At 41.2% G+C, this 23,806-nt stretch overlaps 1 protein-coding gene across 4 annotated transcripts in view; it reads left to right on the top strand.

The window, feature by feature from the left end:
- The window catches only part of raraa (retinoic acid receptor, alpha a), a 196,719-nt gene that overhangs the window by 23,394 nt on the left and 149,519 nt on the right, over positions 1–23,806 (top strand). For 2 of the 4 annotated variants that reach the window (XM_030121478.1, XM_030121481.1), the window contains one exon: positions 23,622–23,739. The exons of 1 other annotated variant lie outside the window; for it this stretch is intronic. The gene's annotated coding sequence lies outside the window, so the exon portion shown is untranslated. The remainder of the gene's footprint in view (positions 1–23,621; positions 23,740–23,806) is intronic. One more of the 4 variants, XM_030121479.1, reaches the window with a different exon arrangement.

The following is a 23,806-nucleotide window of genomic DNA, read 5'->3' on the forward strand; positions in this document are numbered from 1 at the left end:
GTGAGAAATAGATCTTAAAGGGACAGGTGCCGCCCTGTGCACCTTAAAGGGGCACATGCACAGTCTGGATCTGCAGTCCTCCTTGTAGTTGTCACAGTTGCATAAGCCAACATTTTTCTTTCCACAGTATTGTTTCAGACTGACATTGATGGGTTTTATTCTTACTGCACTGACCTCACGGAGCAGGACCATTCAAAGGCCATTGCTGCTGCTAGTGGTCCCAAAACAGTTGGTTGTGCTGAGGTGGCAAAAAAACTGTAGCAGTGATGATGTAACGAGGGAGTTTGGGGAGTTACGATGTATGTAATTGAGTGTGGGAGAGAGAGGGTGTGGTGGGACTAACACAGTAGTACACACATGTATGATGTACAGCATTGTCACACATGGAGGTAAAACATTCAGTGCATACATGCTTAGTTACCCATGTAGTATGTGTGTACCCTGAGACTCACAGACTTGCAGTTTTCTCCCTTTCTCTCTTGCTCTCCGAACACAGTAGTGTATTGTGCTGCTTGACCTGGTCCAAGTCCAAAGGCAAAAGAGAACCCAGATTGCTGAAACAGAGGCCCCGCTACTAACAGGCCAGCCCTGCTGTAGTTGTTATAGCCTGCTATGGCCTTCCAAACCAATAGGGACTGCCAGCTGAGCCCAGACTGTGTGTGCACATGCGTGTGTGTGTGTGTATGTGTGTCTGTTTGATCAGCCACAGAAGGGTTTTTGGACAGAAATTGCAGGAGCCGACATTGCACTTCAGTCCAATTTCATAAGCACTGGTAAAGGCATTTGACTCACTTTTAATAGTCATTCGTCACCACAACATCAACCAAAGGCACTATTTTCAACCATTCTTAAATGGCAGTGCTGGTGAAGGTGGGCCACAGAAAAAGAGGACAACTGTGAGTAGGTCCGAACGTAACATAAGCAAAACTTTTAGTTTAATGATGGATGATGGTTGATATAAATGTCAACTCACAGTTTTTCTTATTGGTCTTATTATCAATACTTTGTTGTTTAGTACCTTTATGGGTGTGGTATGGTTACAACTATATGTATACATTTTTTAAACATATATATCATGCAGTGCATTTTTTTCTTAATTTATAGTGATGTACTGATTAGTCAGCTAGTGAACTGGAGTTTCAGACATGTTTGATTTTATACTGAGCAAAGGTTTGTGCCAGCACTCATTTCAGCAGGCTGTGATATTAATTATTACAAATATAAAAGTTGTACTAGGATACCTGTGCACAATGACAGGACAGTATGGTGTATACTGATTTACTGCTTTGGGTTTGGAGTGTCTTACATTTCCTACTCAACTCAATCTAAATGGGCTGGTACCAGAGGAGTTATAGTATTTTACAGGCTTACAGGTTGTTGTTGTTACCGGGTGCAGTTTTAGTATGATGGCAAAACTTGTCTTTTCTGTCATGTTTTAATCAACAGATCCGAAAAAATTACAATCAGTGTATCTTGATTTATTTATTTGCTTTCTTAGCTAATCTGAAATGATTCACTCTCACTTTTATGGCCCCAACCCACAAGTACTTTGAGCTGTAAGATTACACTGGACCATGTGCAAGCCTCTGTGCAAAATCATCACAATCTGAAGATCATGTAAAACAGGAAGTGGAAGAGGATTATGTCACTGCAAGGCATTTTGTAGAAGCAACAATACTGTCGTTTCCCCAAATGTGTGTGTTTTGTGTGTGTGTGTGTGTGTGTGTGTAGGAGAGGGAGAATAGGACAGCCAGTGCTCTCTGTGAGCAGCAGAAGGTTGGAGGGAGGAGAGGAGGAGGAGAAGGGGGTGACAGAAAGTCTTAGGATCAAGCTGTTCCACTGACAGAGCACAGTACAGGCAACTCTGTTGACACTGCAATGCACAGGAGGGAGGGAGGGAGAGAGAGAGAGGGAGAGAGGGAGAGGGAGACAGAAAGAGAAGGAAAAGTGAGTTGGAAAGACAGAATCGGAATCATCTCCCACCGGAAGATTGTAGATGAGGACAATCAAAATTGGTGGGTGAGAGAGGGAGATGAAGATGAGCTCCCAGTGTGGCAGCAGATCTCCTGGGAAGCCATTAGTCAGTGTGTGCACATGTGAGTTAGCAAGAGCGTGTACCATACGTGATGTTCTCAGTTTAACTCAGTATATTATAAGGCTGGTATTGATACACGTGCATGTCCATATATTATGTGTGTCCACTGGAGACACCTAAAGTTAAACCTCCCACCAATGAGGTAACGAAGACACCATCAGCAGTCCCAGATGTATCTCCACCCCCTCCCCTCACCTAACCTCCCCTCCCAGGTCCCAGTAGGCACATCTCTGTAATGGTCCCTTATTGATCCTGAGGCCTCCTTGTCCACACTCAATGCCCATCGATCGGCACCTCGCAAAGAGTCTCAGAGGGCTGCTTCACATCCTGCGGCTTTTGCCAGCGGTGTGGATAGTGTGTGCGGTGTGCGTGCATGTGTAAAACATCGCTTAGTTCATATTTTACTGAAAGAACCCATGTCTGCATGTCCGCATGCTCATACTGGAAGTGGGTCTTTGTCGTCATGTGATAGAGAGCGAAGTCTTTCTGCGTTTCGTAGTCCGACCTTCATTGGAATCACCCTGTTGCTCCCTGAAGAGAAGGCCTCGCTCTCATTAAACCATAAAGTGCACGGGCCTCCATGTCGAAAACCATGCAGCATAAAGACATAAACACCCAACATAAAGAGGACTCGCTCGGCCACTCTGCTGTCTCCCACCAGAGAGACAAGACAGAAAAAGAAGAAAAGACTCCCTCGCTTCCCATGTCAAGAAAAAAAAGCCTGATTAATCAGTCAAGCCACATGAAAACTTTGCTTGTTATTGTTGCTGCTTGATTTATTGAAGGCCTGGATCTGGGTCAGGCACCCCCCTCCCTGTCTCTCTCTCTCTCTATTTCCCTCTCTCTTCTCTTCCTCCTCTCTTACTCTCCCTGCCTTTTTTTTCCTACCTAAATAAGGTCCACCCCCCACGTCTCTTCCCTTTGTCTCTCATCTGGTTTTCTGTTTTTGTTAAAGGACAGTTGATTAATGGTGCCACAGACAAAGCCCGCTCTCTGCTCGCAGCCTGAGCTCTGATAGGACTCTGCTTTAGGTAAACCAAAACACATGTGCTCCGGACAGCCACTGGGAAGGAAACCCCGAGTGGAGAGAGAGAGGAGAAATTAACGTCAGTAGTTGCTGATGTATTATATAAACTGATATATAACTGGAAAATGTGCAGAGTAAGCAAATGGAAGAAAGAATTGTGTGTAATATGTTCAAATCTGGGTGGACACAATCAGGATATGTCTATTAACACCACTCGCAGGTGACTCACTTTTTAGTAAAACAAGTCTGTGTCTGTGGATTTATTTCACCCATAAACTTATTTTTCTGCTCAAGCCCATCGTCACTTGTCACAGTGTGCAGCTTCGCATATTTACCGATTTCAGTGTGGCAAAGAATCATATCAACACCTGAGTATTGTTGGCTGCCTGCAGGCTTCTCAGGAATGAGGTCTGTGCTATTGAGAGTCTTGTAGAAGAAAATTGCCTTATTGAATGATAAAGCAGCATATTATTCCTGAAACTGCATTGAGGCTTTATTGTCAACTGTTTTCATAATGACAAGGCCTGACACTCATGTCATAGTTCATGGCTACACACTAGTCTTTGTGTGTGTGTGTGTGTGTGTGTGTGTGTGTGTGTGTGTGTGTGAGATGGCTTATTTATATTTGTGTGCAGCAGTGACTTGCTCTAGTTGACTGCCTAAGGTAAACATGTCCACTCAGGACATATTACTCTGAAGGTATATTGGCTACTAACAATTACAGGTTTGGTTTATAGTTTTGTACTAAATGTAGAAGGGCACTCAGAGCGCTGACATCCATCAAGGCCAATAGTCCACTCTTCTCTTCCTTTTGTTGGTCGGTCCCACGGGAAAGAAAAACTGTTAACATTAGTGGCAAAGAGCTTAGTTTTAGTTCATCATTTGGTGCCAGGTAGTGCAAAAATAGTGTAGAAGGAAGTGGAAGTAGAGAAGCAGAAGGGAACAGGTAGTGTTTTTTGACGTAAGGTGCTCTGGTGTTACACATTGATGTAGACACTGATCACAAATTAGGTTTTACGTCTTAGAATTTGAAGTTGTTTTGCAGTATAAAGCAGTATAGACACAAAGATTAGAGGGAAAAGATGAAACTGGGGTACGTTTAAGAATCCCATTCAGTCGATAATAGCAGAAATATAGCTCAGTTGCAGGATAAATCAATTGCAGCTGAGCCATATCATCACTACTTCCAGTTCGTGGCACTACAAGGTCACTGGTGTAACCAAATAACTCCACAATTAAAGAGGGTGTAATTGTTTTAGTGAAATCCTGCTGACAAACCGATGAGTGGGACCTGTCTAATGGTAATAATTGTAAGTAATCTTACATCTAATAAAGCATTTACAGTCCATTCAACAACATGCATTCTTAGCTATGTGCTATGTTAAAAGTGTGGTTAAAAGTCATGTTTGTACATTTTGGGAAAGTTTTGCTTTAATAAAGTTGCTTTTTGAAGTAGAAGAGGGCCCACAGTCACCAGGACCCTGATGAGCTGTTTGTCCAGGTCACTCTCCAACAAAAATACCACCTGCTCTCTGTGATTTTACATCACTCAGAGGAATGTGGAAGCTCTCCTGGCAGGTCTTCTGCAGTCGGGCATGCCTGATGGATTTGTGTCTTCCCCAGCTCTGCTTTGGGATGATCCTGCAGCCTTCCTCCGGGTCTATGAAGGATTAGCTGTGGCATGTGAACAGCCGGAAGAGGAGGCAAACAGGGAGCAGCCAAGCAGTGTCTGTAGCCCTGAAGCTTCACTGCAGTGTTAGCAGAAGACTGTTCTCCATATTGTCCAAACCGTCCTCTGTTTTATTGTCGAACTGAGTTGGTTATGGAGATGTCCTAGAAGAGCAGTACTGGTCCAGATATTTGTGAATGCATAGAAGTCGGTTGAAGCATTTTGCATATTTGAAGAAAAAGTGAAAACAAAACCATAAGAAATATGTCCTTTAGTGCAATTCCCTGAATGTTTGACACAGATTGGTTGATATCAGAAGGCTGATGAGAAAATGCACCAGGGACTGTTCGCAATAGGCACAGCGACTGGGACTTAGGTGGGTGTGTTCTTTTAAAAGGAAAGTGGGCTGTGTTTCTACAGCTCCATAAAGTATGAAGTGAACTACACTTCTCACTTCAGAGTTTCATTCCCAGTGGTGTTTAGAGACAAGAAAAATTATGTCCCCTGCCTCAGCTCCACAGGCAATGAACTGGTGGAGGTGAGCACCACACTAAGATTTTTAATCTCTGTAAAATACAGAACTAATAGTGGGTTTACCCCCCACTTGTTTTGCCTGGACTGAGATATTTTGCAGCTTGATCTGAACTAAAATCACAGGTATGAAACAGTCCTTAGGTCACAGTCGGATCAAACAGCCGAGCCTGAGAATGATGAAAAGAGGTGGTGTCGGCCTGGATCAGCCTGGATGTTAGCTTGGTTTGTTTTCTATTTTGGACCATTACAAGCAGAGGTGGCAGTCTGTCACGAGCCCTTCAACAAAAGACAAAACAGCAAAAGAAGGAAAATTCAACAGTTGGAAATAGACTGCGACGAAAAAATATGCTCTGACACATTAATAATAGTAGTAATAATAATAATAATAATAATAATAATAATAATAATAATGATGATAATGATAATAATGGATTAGATTTCTATAGAGCATTTGAAGACCTCCAATGCACTATACATTATTGATCCATTGTTCATTCACTCTCACATTCACTCACATTAATGAAAAATCAGGTTAAAGTGCTGAAGCATTTCATGTATTTTCTGAGACAATGACAAGGAGAGGATTTTAAAGGACAATAGAACAGTGGCCTTGAAGTATAAAGAAACTGCACTGCATTGAAATGGAAAATTCTACGAATTGTCGCTGTGCCAATGTCAGAAACCCATTCATCAAAACAACAATCAGTGTCAAAGTTCAGCTCACAGGTAATGACAGCACGATACAGGTATGGCATGCAAAACTGAAAGTAAATTTGCAGTGTGAAACCAAAACTAACATGATTAAATCTATGCCATGTGACAAATATGTTGGTTCTGGACATATAAAAAGGCATTACCATTGTCACTGGGCATAGAAGTGAAAACTAGGTGTACACTGGACCTGAAATAAAAGTACACCACAGCATTATTTTCTAAGGTAACTCAGTCTCGGTATCGCTGTAGGTCACATGTCACTTGTTGACACCATCACCTGCCATGGGGCCTAAACGCTGTGTTCCAAACAAACACGGTGCACGGAAGCAAGGATCCAAGTGGCTCATGGTTGCTTTATTAGACTGAGCATGTGTTAATAATTCATGCTCTACTTTCACTGGAAGCAAACCCAAAGGCTCAGCTGTGCCTGTCTGTCTGTATTTCTTGTCGCTGGACATTTAAGCCTTTGCCCATTTTGGACGACAACTTATTTACTCACTTACACATCCAGCGTTTGCCCCCACCATTCTAGCAGATACGAATGAGCAGATGACGCTATCCTGGCAGAGGCACAGAACTTTTAAATATACAGTACACACACACACACACACACACACACACACACACACACACTTTTTTCCTCTGTTCCTCAGCTTGTTTTTCTCTGTCATTTTCCTCCATCTCTACTGTTACTCAACCATGTGTACCCACTACACACCTCCTCTCTCCATCCATCTCCAGGGATCATCTTATATATATATTTGTATGTTTGTTTATTCTTTACCCCCCCCCCCCCTTCTGCACATTGTTTTTTGTGCTGGTGTTAGATTTAGTAATATATGCACATCATGACTTTGATCCCTGTGTGTTATGTACATTGCATAACCACCCGCTGCTAAGCCTAGAGGTGTACCTCAACTTTGCCTCTTCTCTCTCTCACTCTCCCAGCCCTCTTTTTTTTTTTTTTTTTTTTTTTTTTTTAGACAACCTCCCATATTTCATTTGCTTCTTTGGCAGCAATCCAGGTCATCACTTCTTCCCTCCCTCTTTTCTTTCCATCCTTATTCCTCTAACTCTAATACCAAACCTTGAAAGTTGGTGCTGTTGGACCTCTTCCATCTCTTACTTTCTGCCTGTGTATTTTTATTTTGTCACTGTGTGGTTCCACTCTTTTTTTTTTATGACTCTTCCTTTATTTCCCATCCTCTCCTCGCCTCTTCTCCCTTTTCTTTCTCTCTCTGCCTCCTGCTCTTGTCTCTCCCAGTGGTCTCATTAGGCATGAAGGAGGCTGCCTGGTGTGTGTGTGTATGTGTGTTCTCTTAGGCAAAGTCTCACTTGACTGAGCATGCCACTTGCAGTAGCGGGGGTCTGGGCTCCATTATTACCACAAAGCTGTCACAAACAGTATATAAAGTAGCCTCCTGTTGCTGAGTGGTGGGTGAGTGCAGGGTATTCTCTGAACAACAGCAGCTACTACTGATCTGCCTTCTCTGTACTATAGGGAAGCTGCCGTCACCATACTTTAATGTGAATCTACACCTAAATATATATAGATATGAACGCACATACCACACCATACCGAGACAAACTGAAGCAGCATTTTTCTCTGTGATACATAAAAATTCCTTTTTTAGCGCTGTCCAATCCTGCTTTGATCTTTAATGCTACAAGGTTGATTTCTAGACACCAAACACCCCCTGTGATAACTCTTCTGAGGCAGATCTGCAGCTGAAGTAACTGTGTAACTGATGCTGATGTTACTGTTGTTTTTACTTTTTGCAACCACACAAATGGATGTCATTCTTTTGTATTAAGCACCAAAAAACTTGTAGTGGGACGCAACGAAATTCATTTGCCTTATTTGACATCGTGCATGCGGTGAGACTTTCACACCTTGCAGGCACGACACTGAAATAATATATTGTGCAGCCTTGCAAAGTATAATTTTTGCCTGCTCCTGACACTCCAAACCACATACCAAACACATCTGTCTTTCCTCTATAATGACAACCCACCTATGAGGTCCAACCTGTGGGATGTCTCTCTGTCTTCTCTTCTACTGAGTGAGTGAGTGATTATGTGTATGTATGTGTGTGTCCGCCTCTGTTTTGCTAGTGTCTAGTTACAGAGATGGGGCCATGTGCAGGAATGGGTGCCTCTGCTGCCTCGCTGGCAGGCCTGACCCCATCAGGTCAACGTCCATTACCACATGAAACCTAAATGTCAAGCATGCCCCCCCCCCTCACTATAGCCATTTGTCATTCTCTGTGGGTCAGTCGGCCTGGACACACAAACACACTCACCTGCTCTTTCTCGATCGGCCTGACGTGCACAAACATCCTCCACGATAAGGAGGTGTCCACGGTGTAATGAGGGCAGTATGTGTTTGCGTGTTTCGCTGCATTAAAGGATAAATGAACAGTTATCAGGAGATCTGTCTGTTACCGTAGCGCTTCACACACACCAGCATCTCCTGCAACAAGTTATCAGTGCAGTCGGTTCACTGACTGGACCCAGCTGTTATCCAACATTTGTTTAACTTTAGCTTATCTGTGACTGAACCGACTAACCTTGGTGCTAATTACAGTGCAAGTGTTGCTCTTTCTCACACTGAAGTGTAGACAAAAGCTTGATGGACGCAATGAAACATTCCTTCTAATTGCCTACACGCCTCTATTTATCCACAGCTTTTTAAAAAAATTTTTTATTGAATTTGTTGTGGATTTATGTTTTAAGTCTCCAAAGATTGACCTTTTGGAAAACTGGTTTCCAGCGTTGCCATGCAGACGGGTAAAATGTTTTTGGCTTTCAACATCAGACTGTGCACCATCATCTTTTTTGGTTCAGTATCATAGTGGGTACTGTTATTTTTTGTTTTTATATTATTTTATTTTAGACATGGCCAAAATGCTGACCGAAGAGGAATTTTTACATGTTTAAAACCATAGGCTGTTTGTTAGAAATGGACGAAACCACGGTGATGTTTTTGTTCTGTTGTTTTGATGCCAGGAATTGGTTTTTGGGCTGTTGCTATGTTGGCTTTTTGGAGCCAGAAGTGACCATATTTGGACAAAGGGATGGAGCTGCAGTTAAGCGATTGATGATCTAATGCTAAACCCTAGATTACTGACACAGTGAACAGAGTAAACTTCATTAAACGTCTTGGTAACAAAGATGTTTGATGGTATTTTTAGTCTAACTTAATAACTACACCTATGGTTGAACTTTCTGTCAAAAAAGAAATACGTTTTGTTCAACAAACAGAAGCTTTGATCCAGCACACGATTCTGTCTGTCAATGAAAGGCCAACATTGCGGACAGTGAAGACTTCCTTTCACTCTAAAATCTAAGGAACAAAGGAATAATTTGAAGATGGACCCCGAGAACACTTCTAAATAAAACAAGTATGACCAGAAGGACCCCTGGGAAACATGGGTTGACCTAGTTTCTTAGTGAGAAGTTAAAGCAGTGTATGACTTTCATCTTAAATTTTTTTCCAATTTGTAAAACCCGAGTGATAGCCTAAAGACTAATGGATTAGTGATAATTAGGCTATCACTCTGGTTTTACAAATTTGAAAAAAAACAAAACAAAAAAAAAACAAACACTGTTATGAAAGTCATACACTGCTTTAAGTATAAGCCCATTCAAAGAGGATGACCACCCAGTGGGTCAGTGATCTTATACTTGACGATATTTGCACCTTGGCTTCCCTTTGAAACTACTGACCTTCTCCTGTGTTTTACACATAATTATCCACTTACTCCCTCCTCTATACTAAAGGGCAGAAGCAACAGGATGCCCTATAGAGGTCACTGTCACATAATCAGATGCATCATTTTCAAGCATCTAATTATCCACCATATGTTTAGGGTTAGGTTTATACCTCCATGTGGTCTCTTTTTCTTTGAGCTTCACTTGTGTTTTTGGGTTTTCATATGGAAAGAGACTGTTTTTAACAATGGCGCTTGTGTGACTAAAAAGTAATATACGAATGGACTAGACTCCCCTTCAGTTCTCTGTCAAATTGTAAACAAAAGTATTTTGCTCTTGGGTTAAACAGCCTCATTGTCTGTACACAGCGATAAACATACTCGTAGGTCCATCATTGTGGGATGTTACAGAACAGCCACAATCAATTTTATTAGATAAAGGACAGAAAACCCGTGCATTTCAGATTGTGTGTTATGAAAGCTACAGTGAGCATACACACATGCATTTATATAAACACACAACTTGTTTACAGGAAGCTGTCAGCCATGTGTCCTCATGATAAATAAACAGGGAAGCGTCCCCTTTTTAATGATGGCATATACAGGCCTGCTTGCCGAATATTGACGGAAAGATTGAAAGCGTTCTCAAGGGCCTTTCCAACATGACGCATGGCTCTCGCTCTTATTTTTTCTCTCCTGCCCTTCATTTTTTGCCCCCCCCCCCGCTCTCCTCCCTCCAACCACTCTCAGCTCTCCTTTTATTTATCTTAGACAGTGTAGACAGTGGCTTGTGCAGGGGTTTTGTAGGAGTGCAAACACCATAAACACATTTATCAAGGGAGGAGGGAGTGATGCCAATAGGGAAAACATAAGGAATGAAAAGAACGTGATAATAAAAGTGGAGAGAATCGCATAACAATGAGGAAAAAAGTGAAGTAAATACCTATGGGACAGCAGAGGGCATTTACAGAGTGTAATGCCAGCAGGGAACAGGTTGTTTTCTTTGCCTGTTACCAGTGGCAGCTCAGGATAGCACAATAACAATGCCACCTGCATTAGCAGTCTGCCCATACAGCGCAGAAGATGCCGTTCTGCTCGCTTTGATAAATGTTTCATTGTTAATGCTGTCTCCGTCTGTCTTTCTTCTCTGTCTCTCTTTTTTCTTCTCTCCTCTCCATTCAACACTGGTGAGTCTGTTTGGAGGCAACTTTGGAAAAAAAAAAAAGTATATATATATATATATATATATATATATATATATATATATATATGTATGTATATAATTATTATTTTTTTAAACCATGTGTTTTGATGTTAGTCAAGTGTTTGATGTCTGTCTCAGTTGTCTCATCGGACTGTGTGGGCAGAGGTCACAGATAGCATTTTTTCATCGTCAGGTGTGTTACACTAAGGGACCGCTACCAGAGGGTCCTCCATGTGTTTCTTTCTTTTTCGATTGTTTTCTTCTCCTAAACACTATATCTCGCTCTTGTTTTTATCTATCAGTAATTGACCTACTTTATGAATCTAACTTAAACTGGCAGAAGGAGTGAGTTGATGACTTTGCTGTGTGTTATCTGTGCATTATCTGGGCTTCACAAAGACACAGGGTTAATTGATGCTTGTGTCACAGTGCTGATCACTGGCTTTTTTGCCTTGTTGGCTTTTTTAAACTGCTGTTTAACCCCATTATCTGATTAGTTGAATGTGAAGAGGGTTACCTACTATTTTAGTGTGTGTGTGAGTCCTATTTGCCTCACAAAGATGAAGAGCTCTCTCTTTACCTAAGGGGGATGGGGTTTGACAGTACTGTAGTGCCCCCCCCCCCCCCATCGTTCTATCTAAGCACCCCTCCTCACACCCACCTTCACCTCACTCCCCCTCCCCCCATTGCTGATAAATGTGTTTTTCTTAAAAGAAGGAGGTGGTTGGTTGAGAGGAGTCTCTTTTAATGTAGCTTTTTCCCCTGTATGTATATGTGTGTGTGTGTGTGTGTATGCGTGTGTGCGTGCGTGTGTGTGTGTGCATGGCTTGCTAATGCAGTGCAGGGCCATGCAGCAGGGCTATAGGCAGGCAGACTCGGAGGCAGGCCTGCAACCTCGACCCCAGCATCATTTGTTTGGACGAGGGCCGTCAGCGCCTGTCGCGCGGCCCATGATGAAGTGTCAGTCGGTAATTGTCCCCGCGAAGCATCCACATCTCAGGGGGTGATGGGGGAGGAGGGGAGGATGGGGGAGGCAGGGAGCTGACAGAGAGAGAAATGACACCCTGGGTGCTCTCTCTCCCTCTCCCCCTTTCTCTGTGGTCTTCCTACAGCTGCACCTTATATGAAAGTCTGGTTTACAGCAGTGACTCCCACTGAGCTTCAGCTGGAGCCCAGAGCCCACATCATGTGTGTTTGTGCATCTATGCTGTGTTTGTGTTGTATGAAGTCACTCAGAGCACGACGGGTCCGCCTATGGATGCACACTGTCCATGCTGTGTGGTAACTTGTTGCTTATAACACCATTATGTGATTAAGTTAGAAAATAAACGTAATTAGACTGATAAGGAGATTTGTAGATAAAGTACAGTTACTAATCAAATTGATAGTGATTATAGAGTTACATTTAGAATATGAGAGCTAGGGCCTTTTGAGAGTGGCTAATTCTACATTTCTACACTAAAAGTCTGGTTGGAAAACTAAGCAAATGTACAGAGATATTAAAAAAGTTACTCATCACATTTATTGGTTTTGGTCAATAAAACAATATTATTTATCATGCTTTGTCTTCAGGGGTAAATTTGTTTGCACTGTCAGGCAAAACACTTATTATTTTAGATAAAAGAATGTAAGCATAATATGTTAAGTGAAGTACAGGACACAGTGATTGTACAGATCTTAACCAATACTGATCTTTAAACTGACATTTTGGTTGAGAGATGCTGCTGATACTGATGTTACTTTCTCTGTTTAATTTTGTTTGTGTTATTTTTTGTGCCAGCTTTAACGAAGAAATCTTCACACAGATTCACACATACAAATTAATAATGATAAAAAAAAAGAGAAATAAATATCTGCCACTGCCATCTGTGTAAAGTATGTGTGAATGTGTATGAATATTTGGTGGTGGTCAGAGGGGCTGTTTGGCATCGATTGGCAGCCATGCTTCCATCAGCCTCCCCCAGGGCAGCTGTGGCTACAGATGTAGTTTACCACCACTGGTGTGGGAATGTGAGAATGAATGAATAATGGATCAGAAATGTAAAGTGCTTTGAGTGCCTTGAAAAACGCTACAGAAATCCAACCCATTACTATTATTATTATTATTATTATTATTATTATTATTATTATTATTATTATTATTATTATTATTACAGACACCTTATATGCCAATACTGACATATGTCAGCTAGTATCAGCCAGTACTGATACCTGGCCCATATATCGGTCTATCACTAGTCTTTTATATCTTTTACACTGTTTATGTCATCTTCATTTTGCTTTGCCTTCTATATCATTTTTCTCTTTTTTATGCCTTTTACATCATTTTCACCTTAGATCTTTTATGATGTTTTCATCCTCTTGCATCTTATAAATAGTTTAACACCACTCAAAACATTCTGGTTTCTCCAACTTTCACTTCACACAGAGTTTTTGCCATTTTACCTTGTCGTATAGTGCATATTATCCGAGGAGGATGCTCAGACCTAGATACCATTCATCTACTGTTTTCTCTCATCCATTCCTCTTTAAAAGTTGCCTTCCCACATCCTAAATTGCTTTGAGAATGGACTATTTATTTTGGTAAGAGCCCTCTTTGGTTAAAAACAGCGGCTGCCTGATCATCTGGAAAATACATACTGTATATATCTTTTAGCTGTGGTCGTTTTGGTAATTAGATTTGGCACAGGGCTTATATTGATCGTACAATGTCTCTATGTAATGAAAAGCTTTTACAGGACTCACAGCAGCTATTTATAGTGCGATCCATAATGCGTGGCCATACGGCAAGGGCCCTAATGCACATCGCCCAGGTCTCTGTGCATAAATCGCTGGCAGAAGTATGAAGTCAGAGCACAGTGTAAGTGGCTCCACAATAAAGGAGTGGGGAGGGGGTCAAAAAGATAGATAAGAGGCAAAAGCAGAGAGGTGAGATTAAAGAACAGACAAAGGATCAGGTAGAAGAGGAGAGGGGAGAGGGGCCAATATGAAAACCTGTAAGGTGGATAGAGGATCTAAACAGGAGATGAAGAATAGAAGATGAATACTGAAAGGTGGGAAGGGCAGAGAATGGAGATTCAGAAACAGGGGAGGCAGCCAAGAGAGACGAGGGGATGAAGGAAACCACCTTGAGATATGAGACCTTTATTTCCAGTCCCCCCCCCCACAGTACCTCAAACATGATGGGATGAAGAGCTTAATGCATTCTAGATCAGCGATAATGCAGCGGGACAACAACCACGGCGTGAAATTGAAGCCCATGTGAAAAGATCTTCAAGTGTCATATCATCAACAGCCACTAGATGTTGACTCCAAAAACATTGGCTCCCTGTCATAGCAGCTTCTCTTGTCTATACATGAGTCAATATTTTTTCTCCAGTTGTCAGTTTGGATTAATTAATTTCATTTGGACCCTTAGTAAGTCTAAGGGTGAGTGGTCCTTTGGTGGAGTGAGTCAAAGGTCAAAGTCAACTCACCGTAGGGAAATTTGTCCTCTGAATTTTGCCCATCCCAATAAATACCACACCTAGCATAGCATTAGTGTTAGCATTAGCATTAACACATAGCACATCAGGAGCAGCGAGGCGCCATCTCCAGATCTGAGACACTGACAATTAACCTTATATTTGCATTAATTTGGTATTGCTGAATATCCTCTATATACAAAGATGGTTCATATGCTTTGTCAATCATGTGAAATGGTTAATTTCCTGTTTCCTAAATAGTACACTATTATGATGTTAATATCACATGACTATCACTTATTTTGTTTTCCTGTTCATTTTTACTTCCTCCAGATGTGGTCAATATTTGTCTTGGTAACTTTTGGGGGATAGAATTGATTGAAATACAGTATGTAAATCACCTTCATTAATCCCATTGGAATGAATGGAAGAGGATCTTCATCTAGTCTCCTAAAGGGGTTTAATAATGGAAAAACCATGTGACGCTGAAACAGGAAGTCACCCCTCAGTGAATTGTTGGTAGTTTTGTTATTATTGCATGTTGTGATCACACCCCTGGTAATTGTAACTAAGCATGTTTATACATTACTGTTCCCAAACACATGTGGATGTGTTAACCTTTAGCATGTAGCTGAAATTACCAGGTGGTGTTTAACACAAGACTAGGTGTGTTTCCAACTAGCTGACTTTATTTGGATTTTCAATTTGCACTTTACAAAAAGTATACACAGAAAATATTGAAGACTTTAAACTGAAAAAAATATAAATAAATAGTGGAACCAGATTTAATCAATATTTATGTGGTCAGGTGTAGACCAATGCAGAAACTGCAGCATAGACTGAATCACTACAAGAATCAAGCATGAATGACATAAAATATAAACGCCAAGTGTAAGAACTATGTTGAAATTTGAGATATTTGTCACTTATGGCAATAAGAAACTAAACTGGGTATGGACAAAATGCAAATTTAGCATTTAAAAATGGTTGTGTAGAAACAAACAGGTGAAATCAAGGGGTTAACTTTTTTATAAAGTAAATGGCAGCACCCAATAATTGTGTAATTGTGTAAGGATGGATGGATGGATGGATGGATGGATGGATGGACAAACAGAACTGTAGGAGGTAGAATTTTGGCATGTGTCTCCCTATGACACCCCAAGGACAGCAGGTGAATTAGGAGGAGGCAGATGGGAGGCCTCAACCCGATGTCTGTCTGTCTGTCTGTGTGTCTGTCTGTCTTTCAGTTAGTTGGCTGCAGGTGGAACACAGCCTGTCACTCCTGCTGTCTAAATGAGGAACCCCCCTCCCCACCTTCATGCACAGTCTCTCTCTCTCTCACTCTCTCTATCCTTTTCTTTAATGGGGCACTGGCCTGGGGCGCTGTACCAGTTCCCTCTGGAGCAACACACACATAGCCTGCACACACACACACACACACACACACGCACACACACACACACACACACACACACACTGATTGTACATTACAGACTTTCCTGGATGCCCTTGCACATGGTGTAATATGCACACATATAACCACAGAAAGGCGGAATCAAGCCTCCCAAATTATGCCCCAGTCTGTGAGATGATGAATCTGGTTGGTGATTAGTTAGTTGAGGAGGGAGGCGCACTGCTAAGGCTCTTTAATGGCCCATAATTTGGAAGATAACTGTATTGTCCTATCTCTCTTGACATTTAAATCTAATCAAGCCCTGCTGGTTAGCACTGTGGTCCAAGGCGAAGGCGCCTCAGAGGGATGAAACGCTGCTAGTGGAGTGACTCTCCCTATAGGTTGAGACCAAGCAATTAACAACAAGGTCCAGGCCTGTTTACAGTGTTATTTCCAGTATTTTGTTTTATTTATATTTTGTTTAGCTGTTATTCAGGGCTTTATATATTCAGTAACAGGATAGCACTGTGGATGTATGCAAAATCCCTCTCTCAAACACACACATGCATACACACCAACATCACAAGGGAGCCTCTCCAAGGCCTCTTCTCTGCTGCTTATTACCACAGATGAGATGCTCAGTTTGATTAACACTTCCCTTTCATCCTCTTCATTAGCAGAGGAAAGCCACTGAAACAGCCTGGGCCCATGAAAAGAGGGCATGAATTAGAATCCACTTACTCCGTACACCTCCACTAATTCCACACAATGGCGCTTAATGGGGGGGAGTAATAGGAAAAGGGTGTTTCTAATTGTTTCTTTGGATGGCGCAGGGCACGCAGAACCAGCTGTTTCCGTAAAGTGAACCCGGGCTGCTCAAGGAGTCCTGAACAAAGGCCAGGGTTGGAGTTGGAGGGCCCGCGCGACTCCGTTCGATAGCGCTCTCGAGCAATAAATGCGTGTAGACGAGCCAATTTCCTCTGGCGAAGCGTCCTGCCGAGCGGAGGAGCCGGGCCCCAGTCAATGAGAACCACCTGGTGCTGAGGGAAATGATTAGGGTTGGCACCACAGAGAGCAAAGCACTGTTTTGTTAAGGCGGATTGAGAAGCAGGGAGGGGGGCTCACCCGATTTTGGTTTGTTGGAGAAATATTGACGTTAGGTTTTTGTCCGAGTGAGATCTGAGGCACAGTGTTGTTTTGTTGGTGCTCAATTATAGGGAATTATTTTGGTTACAGCATGTGTTTTGGGTTTTGACACTGGTGCTGATTGCTGACTTGCTTGGAGCGTGGGACATGCCACAACAGTGGGGTTTTGGGTTTAGCTCCCACACAGACTACACACATACCAACTTAGAAGTCGAAATAGTTCAGAGAATGGCTAACCATGAAGAAGATGAACACTTTGTCCACAATGATGGGAATTTTATTGCAACCACAAAAATTTGTCTGTACATGCACAGAGAATAGCCATAATATCTTCATGACCAGAAGATGGGTGGCTGCAGGGCCCACCCATACTCCAAACAAACCCTTTGAAATAACACCTCATCTATTGACTTTCACTGGGCTTTGGCAGAATATTGTCACTGTAACATTAAATACAAACAGTCATTACAAGAACCATCTTGTATGTATTAGTGTATATGAAAGACATTTAAAGCCATATTATTTCATTTAAGGGACTGAAGCGGTTCAAGCCAAAAGCCCCATTTGTGAATACTTTCCTCCAGGGATCTCCATCTGATAATGAAAAAGTCTTGAAACTGCCAACTATCATTACTTTGACGCAGTTTTGACGCACTGACTTTCTTTAAATAAAGGATAATTTTACATGATTGTGACTAAAGTCTGCTTTTTTAGTTTTGGCTCATATTTCTGTAGGCTGTACTGCACTATTCTCCCTAAAGTAACTACTCCATGCATGGGCAATAGTGACTACGACAAAGATTATAATGAATGTAGTGTTGTTATTACCCAAAGAAGAGGCGGACCTAAGGTGTAATAAAGTGGAATTATCCTTAAAATTAAATTTTACACAATTACGGCGCTCCTCATTTTCTTCCAGACACCTCCTCGGAGCATTCATCATCTGAAGCCTCATTCACTCTGATGTTTATTTAATTTACTGGCCTTTAAATTCAACCTGGAAGTGTTTTTTTTCTGTTTCTTAAGACCGGCTGTGCTTTTACCGTGTGTGTATATGTTGTGGTCAAAAGGTTCAATCAAAAAAAGATTACAGGATGTGTTCGTATGTTACTGTTTGTCTCTTCCCACAAGGGTTACCATGGATGAGTGACTCTTGGCTTGTGGATATTGGAACAATCACATATGATGATGGAAAGATATACTGTAAAGCAGGGGTGTCAAACATGCAGCCCGTGGACCAAAACCGGCCCACCAAAGAATCCAGTGGATGACTTTGTGAAATCCAAAAATTAGGGTATCAAAATCATTATATTTACAGTCAAGCTAAACTACTTTTTTTTTTTACATTTTGATTTAATATAGTGAGAGTAAATTGAGTGAAAATATTTACATTTACAAACATTTCACAAAAAAGGGAATAACATGAACAACTGCATACAAGCTGAAATAAGTTGAAAAATAAGTGCAGTTTTAAAAAAATTCAGCCTATTGCTAAATGTTTTGTGCCTTTGTAGATTCACTGTGATCTATAAGTCGTAATGCACATGTATAAATGATAAACTGAGGCGTAATATTGTAGAGCCGCACAATATATCGTTTGAGCATCGTCATTGTGATGTACGTGTACACAATATTCAATATTCAGGTCCTGCAATGTAGGAGGCAAATGAACTCAGCGTGTTCTCATCTAATTTCAAGGGTATGTGACACACACTGCTCATAGTGATTCCCTAGTCACAATTGTTCTTTATCAGTTTGGACTGAGCCACTGGTAACAACATTGAAAAATGAGCAACGAACAAGAGAAAATCACAGACGAAGACTTGGTGCGAAAAAGAAAACCAGTGTCAGTTATTTGTAGGGGTGTGTATTGGCAAGAATCTGGCGATACAATACAAATCACAGTGCTAGGATCATGATATGATATATTGCAATATATCACGATACTGTTAACAAGGCGATCTTTTTTGTTTTGTTTCTTTTTTTAAATGATTATTTCAAGGAAAAACTTTAGTGCAGCATTTGGATAAATAAAGTTTTAACATGCGGCTTTACCAGTACAAAATATACACTAATAAATAAATAAATAATGTTTTACAGACATTACAGTTTAAGATCTTGCTTAAATGTTCGTATTCTATAGCGAAAATAATGCGTAGTGTTCAGTTCCTGAATCATCCAACATCAGAACATTATTTTTGTCCAATCCCAATTATATAAAACAAACATTTGCCTCTTTCAGGCAATAAAAAGTGGTTTTAGGATGCTTGAATTATCCATTATTTAACAAAACAGCATTATCAATTTCAAAAAACTACATTTATGACCTGCAATATCACAATACTACTTTTGTAATACACAAACAACAGAACAAAATACCCATGTGAAAACAGAAATAAAAGAGCTTGAAAAAGAAAAAACAAAAATGAACCTCCGCCATATCTGCATTTGAATGAATACCTAAAAATATCGATACAGTACTTTTTAATATCGATACAGTATCATGAAGTGAAATATTGCTATATGTTGTGGTACCGATATTTTCTTACACCCCTAGGTATTTGGAATTATTTCAACTACAAGAGGGATGGTACTGAAACGTGTTCTGTGTCGACAGTGTCTTGCACCTGTTGACACAATGAGAGGAAACAACTAATTTGTCTGACCATTTACGTCGGCACCACACAGCTATTATATCCTCCTGAGTATTTTTTCATATCGCAATATATATTGCCGGGTTAAAAAAAAAATTGCAATGTCAGTTTTTTCCAATATCGGGCAGCCCTATAACGTTAAAATTGCACTCATGATTGTACACGTTATTCACATTTTTTCAAGGATAATTTGTAGATGTTAACATTTTCTTCATGTAATGATACTTTTTACACTCTAAAACAAAGAGGAAAGTTTAGAGCAAGATTATAATAATTTTGAATTTTTCATTATAGTTTAGTTTTATTTAGTTTTGACTTTTTTTCCTCTAATTTAATTAGTTTTAATTAGTTTTTAGAGCAGGTTTGCTAGTTTTTAGTAGTTTTTTTTTCTAAATGCTTAGTTTTAGTTTAGTTTTAGTTTTTTAATATCTTCTATTCACATAAATCCCATACAGGACTCTGCTGCTTTCTCCCAACTTTAGTCTTCATATTTGACGTAGAGTGGGAACGAGAAGACGACTCTAAACCACTAGTGATGAGAAGTGACAGACCATGAAGTGTCGTTCGGTGCCACTAGCTAAAATTGCTTGAGTGAAATATCAATTTCATATCAATCTGACATTGACAAAGACGGAAACAAAGGGAAATTGCTCGAACAAAATAAATCAATTTCATATCAATCTGACATTGACAAAGACAAAAATGAAGGGAATTCTATCTGTAATTTTTATATGTTTCAGTTAGTTTTGTAAGCGAACAATACAGTTTCAGTTAGTTATCATTTTTTTTTAGTATAGTTTTTATTTCAGGTAACGAAAAATGTTTTTTCAACTCTAATTTTCGTCATTTCATTAGTTTTCATTAATGATAATAACCTTGTTTTGGGGATGGCATTACTTATAGGTTATTATGTTATTATTTTACTAGTCTGGCCCACTTGAGTGTGTATGTGTGTGTGTGTGTGTGTGTGTATACAATGGTAGAACAATTGTAGACAGATAAAGAAAGTTAACGTGACTGTGGTTATGTCTCCAGTCAGAGTGAATCCTTTCTTATTTTTCTCTTTTTTCCTGTACCAGCAAATTCACAGCCTTTTTCTGCAGTCCTTCCACTTTTACTTCATCGTCCCTGCTTTTTTTTTTTTTTTTTTTTTTATAATTCACCTCTTTATTTGTGTCCTTTCTAACTTCATTTAGCACATCTCCTCTAATCTCTTCATTATGTCCCTGTACTGGACTCCTCCCAGGCCTATTTATCTTCTGTTCTTCTCCTCCCTGCCTCTGCCTTATGTCCTCATTGTCCCTCTACGTCTTTCTTTCTTTCTTTTTTCCTCTTCTCCTCTTTTATCTCACTTCATCTCTGTTCATCTCTCTCTCTCTCTTTCCCCAGTCTGGATCTTGGCATTTAGGCCTCTAATTGAGCTGGCATCACTTGAATAGTTCATAAAACAGGAGCAGCAGAGAATCGCATCATTGTTTGCGGCGGTCTGTTCTCAAAGACAGTGGGCAGGGATGTGGAGTGTGTGGAATAGAGAGGGAAGCAGAAAACTATGAAAGATTTTGCAATTTTATGAACATCCATTGCATGGCTATTGGGATTCTGTTGATATGCATGTCCATTTCACTAAAGGTTTGTGTAATAGTTGTTAGACATCATTTTAACCGTAAAAATTCAAGTGATATGCTAAATCTCATGAGCCGAGACAGATTAGTTTTCTTTTCTTTATAAACAGAAGAAGAACTGCATCATGAGCATGAGCAATAGTAGTGACAGTTACAGTTACACAGCAACACTGGCAAGTGTGATGATAATTGATTAATCTTTCACTGATGCAGGACCTAAAGTGATTTATGACCAGCTGCCACAACTCACATTTGCAGCTCCTTAACCTTTACCCTATTTATGCTCATTGTCAGAGTACCTTGCTTTAAACAATACTGCATATATTTGCATCATAATCTAATATACGGTCATGAAATTGCCAGGCCCTGACTGTAAATTGTGAATATAAAAGTCCAGTCTGGGATCCACACACACACTGCAATGCATGATCTCTTCCTCCTCCCATCAGCTGAGACACCATCCCTCTCCCATTACCCAAAAATCAAATGAAGCAATAGCCTGCTCCTTCTCCAAAATGTGTTTGACAGCTACTCCAGCTCTCCACTAACAAATCCCAGCACACTCTTGCACACACTCACAAATACCTTGGAACAAATCCCCAGCTGCCTCCAGTGTTTTCGCTGCTGCAGAGGTACTGATCAATCAGGGGTGAGGTTGTGTGGTCTCTCTCTCTCTCTCTCTCTCTCTCTCTCTTTTTTTTTTTTTTTTTTTTTTTTTTGATGCTGCACATAGTTGTAATCTTCACCTTTCGCCTCCTGCCTGCAAGGCCCTGGGGCAGAGTGTGTGTTTGTGTGTGTTTGAGAAAGGAAAAGAGAGCGAGGTAGAGGTAGGGAGCTGTTGTACTTGGGACTGTATGTCTTTCGATGAGGTTGCCTTTTCAGCAGCGAGGGGGGGAAGAGAAAAAGATGGTGTTCTTGAGTTGCAAACAGAACGAAGGGCCCACTGCAGAATGCCCTACAGGCCAGTAATGTAGTTAACACACACACATGCACACACAGAAAAATACTGGTGGAAAAAAAAAGAGGCTGAAATATGAAACAGTGGCAGCACACATCAGCACATACAGTGAGAGATAAGGAGCCTACACTCTCTGACATGTACACCGAAATTGTGTGTGTATGTCTTTGTTCTGTCTGGCTGTCCTCTTGGCACGTAAATCATAATGGATCTCATTATCCAGCTGGGTTGCCTTGGTGGGGCCTGTCTGGCGGTAGATGATAGCTGGATGGCTGTGGGGCTGCCACAACACACACACGCATACATATATGTACACATGCATGATCAGCTTTATCTGTATATGTATGTTGTTTAGCTACGAGGAGCATCAATGTTTCATTCATTCTCACTCCTGTAGAATCAACAGAAGGGCAGGGGACTCTACACACACTCACATGTACAGTATATTTATATATATATATATATTATAGACACACACATGCACTTACAACTCATCCAGACACAATGGACATTAGTGGCTCAGCTTGCCGTCAGACAGAAGGCGAAGTGATGCAGAGCAGAGGGAGGGACGGATGAAAAATGGGACTTATCCTGTTACTCCCTCTCCCTCGTCACCCCTCTCCTCCTCCCCCTTTTTTCTTTCTTTTCTTTCTTTTCTTTCTTTCTTCCTCCCCATCTCCTATCTGTCACTTGTTTGGAGGACACCGGCAGATGTCGGTTTGTCCCTCGAGGTGAGCAGGGCTCGTGTTGCCATCTTTTCCCCTCCTTATCATGGTGCAGTCTCCCACTAAGGACACAAGCAAATCATGAATCACAGGTGCCGTGTACGGTGGCATACACAACACGTCGGGTTTGTTGTGTTGCGGAACAGGTAAAAAAAAAAAAAGGCCCAGTAAATCACATGTTTGGTGAGTGTTGTACATCAGCACATGCGCTGTACGCCGCAGCCACTTGGTATCCGAGCAGCCCTGGCTCTTGTGTTGTGAATACAGGCGGAGCAGTTGGTTGCTCGTAACACGGTTAGGGCCTACACCATTTGTCTGGACATGACCATTACCCAAGCCAATTACTGGCTGGTGTACAGGCGGCTCGCCAACAACCTAATGTTTTCCCGTCATGCCTGCCCCCCACACACACACCCAACCTCTCCCCTTACAAACACACACACTCACAAACAGAAGGAGGGGGTGAAGGGGGAAATAGATAGAGAGGAAGGATGGAGGGCCTGGGGCAAAAACCCCCTCCTCACCCCGCTGACTGATACAGCTAATAAACTTTCATTTAAGCTAATACTCTTTTTTTTCTCCTCTCTCCCTTCCATTCCTCTGTTTTCTACCCCACCATCCTCTTGTTTCTTCCTGTTTTTATACTATTTCTTTCCACGCTTCTCCTTCCTTTTCTTTCCTCTCTATTTTTTTGTCCGTGCAGCAGAAGCGTCTGAGCAATCGATGTGGGCAGTCCAGCAGCCGGAAGCCCAGTTGGCCGAACAGCACACCACTCAATCAGTCTGAACAGCAACACACAGGGCTGCAGGCGACCAACAGAGGTAGACACACTCTCTATAAACAGCACTACATCCTGAACTCAACTCCTTTTATAGAAAATACACACAC

This window comes from Sphaeramia orbicularis, chromosome 19 (assembly GCF_902148855.1).
Source record: "Sphaeramia orbicularis chromosome 19, fSphaOr1.1, whole genome shotgun sequence".
NCBI lineage: Eukaryota > Metazoa > Chordata > Actinopteri > Kurtiformes > Apogonidae > Sphaeramia > Sphaeramia orbicularis.